The sequence below is a fragment of the Bubalus kerabau genome, chromosome 12 (assembly GCF_029407905.1).
Source record: "Bubalus kerabau isolate K-KA32 ecotype Philippines breed swamp buffalo chromosome 12, PCC_UOA_SB_1v2, whole genome shotgun sequence".
Classification (NCBI taxonomy): Eukaryota; Metazoa; Chordata; class Mammalia; order Artiodactyla; family Bovidae; genus Bubalus; species Bubalus kerabau.
Genome location: NC_073635.1, coordinates 45,394,421 through 45,396,727, shown reverse-complemented (window position 1 = coordinate 45,396,727; position 2,307 = coordinate 45,394,421). Strand labels below are relative to the sequence as shown.

The window sequence follows — 2,307 nt, the reverse complement described above, 5'->3', positions numbered from 1 at the left end:
TGAGCATGAATATGACCAAAATAGCATTTATTAACTCTAGAGCAAATTAAATGTTGTATATCACGAAAAAGAGTTTGGATAGTAGAATTCAGGGTACCAATAAATGGAACAGTCTCAATAGTGTTTAAGGCTCTTATGATATATTGATTGAATATAAATTAAATGGAGCAGAGATTTGTAACAGAGCCTGAAAAACGGCAAATAGTTCTACTTTTTGAGCTGACATAATTAGTACGCCAGGTGGCAGTATTGCCCTGTACAATCAAACTAGCTATTCCATTAGAAGAGCCATCAGTAAATACAGATAGGGCGTCAGCAAGGGGCTGAGAAACAACGATTTTGGGGAAGAGAAATTGGTGATAGGGAGCAAATTGCAAAATTTTATTCCTTATCTCGCTTTTGTTGTTGATGCAGTACTTTTTTGACTGTCTTTCTTTGTAATGTCGCGGCCAAAGTTATGTCTTGAACGTACGAAGGGCCGATATCGGCACAGATCCGTACATAATCGGGTAAGCCTCCCTTTTTCCTGTAAGGTCTCAGGGCAGCTTGACAAGCCGAATTGGCATTCTCATAAGCAAGCTGTTTAGCCAACACCATTCCCGCCTGCTCATCCCCTATCATTTTACTAATTGCCTCAAGCAGGCGGGCAACAAAATCTTGATATGGTTCATCTGGCCCCTGGTGAATTTTAGATAAACCTTTGGTCTTTTTAGCAGAATTTGGAAGTTTTTTCCATGTTCATAGAGCCACAGCACTAATCTGAGGGTAGGCTCCAGGCAAATAATTAAGTTGATTATTAGTGTCTCAATAATCCCCCTCTCCCACCATCATTTTATAAGTGGTGTTCAGTCCCTGTCACCGATTGATATCGGCTGTGATCCCACACTGTTCAGCAAACTCAGATTTCCATAGTAAATAATCTCTTTCAGATAGACAAGCCCGAGCATCCTGTTTCTAATCATTAGGTGGCAGATTTTGATTTCCTAAAGCCTCTATAATAGCCTGAGTAAATGGCGCAGTTGGGCCGTATTGTGCACAAGCCATTTTTAACTCTTTTAGTTGCTTAAAGGACAACGGTTCATAATACCTCTGCTGTTGAGCATTTTCAAATACTGGATAGATTCTTGAAAACCCGGGAATATGTTCTCTTTCATCATTAGCTCGCTTAATCGCTTGTTGAAGAGGAGATAATAATATCTCACTTCTAATTTTTATGTTTTCACTGGACAAAGAAGCAGGGATAGATATAAGCTCTCGCGGTTCTATGAAAGGCGGAGGTGGGTCAAGCCCAGCAAAAGCCAAGGGAGGACATGCTGGAGGCACGGGCTGGCTGGAGTGGGAGTGTCCCTGTGCATTCTTTTTTATTGCTATAACAATCTTCTGAATTAAATTCTCCAGCTGTTCTTCAGAAAGCCCTGAATACTTTAATTCCCCTTTTCCTGAGGGGGGTTGTGTGCCAACCATCATCTCCCAAGGCACATCCTCTCTATGGTACTGAGCTGCTTGTTTATCTAATTCTTCCTGTTTATCAGAGCTTAACACATCGTTATTCCTTCCAGCCTTACAAGCTGCTCCCTCGGGCACAGCATAAAGTGGCTCAGGCGGAGGGACGGAAGGCTCTGCAACTTCGGGTTTTGTGGAATCCCGGAGGGCTGTTTGAATCTTATGCCCCTCATGTTCAGGATCCAGACAGTCTCTTATGAGGGTCCACAAAGAAAAAGCATCCACAGGGACACGATTGGGACCATGTAAGGAGTAATATGTCTGCAATTGTTTTCCTACTTTCTTCCAAGTTTCCAGACTAACTGTTCCTTCCTCTGGAAACCAAGGACAAACTTCTTCTACAAAAAGTAAAAATTTCTCTAACTGTAACTTATTTACATGAATTCCCCTGCCTTTTAACATAGTTTTCAACATATGTACAAATAACTGGCGGCTATTGCCTTGTCCCATGATTTATTACTCTTGACAATAACACTCCCTGCCCTTTACTTCAAATAATTAGGAATTCCTTGTTTCTTATCTCTATCCTGACGGGCAGCGGCCGTCGTTGCGCTCCAATTCTTGAGTCCCTGTTCGGGCGCCACCAGCCGGCAAAGTCGATCAGGTCCTGAGAACGTGCACGACGCGGCTGAGAAAGAATACTACAGCAAAAGAATACTACAACAAAGATGGGGTCGAGAGGATCAGACACGTCTCCATGAAGGGACGCAGTCTGACCACGACTTTATTCAGCATCTTATATTTATACAGGAGAGCATGAGAAAGACAAGACAGTTAACATTCTTTCTGGCGGACCTATACATC

At 42.4% G+C, this 2,307-nt stretch overlaps 1 pseudogene; it reads right to left on the bottom strand.

Moving 5' to 3' along the window:
- Positions 1-381: 381 nt before the first annotated feature.
- On the bottom strand, positions 382-1,953 carry LOC129624135 (endogenous retrovirus group K member 7 Gag polyprotein-like; annotated as a pseudogene).
- Positions 1,954-2,307: the final 354 nt, after the last annotated feature.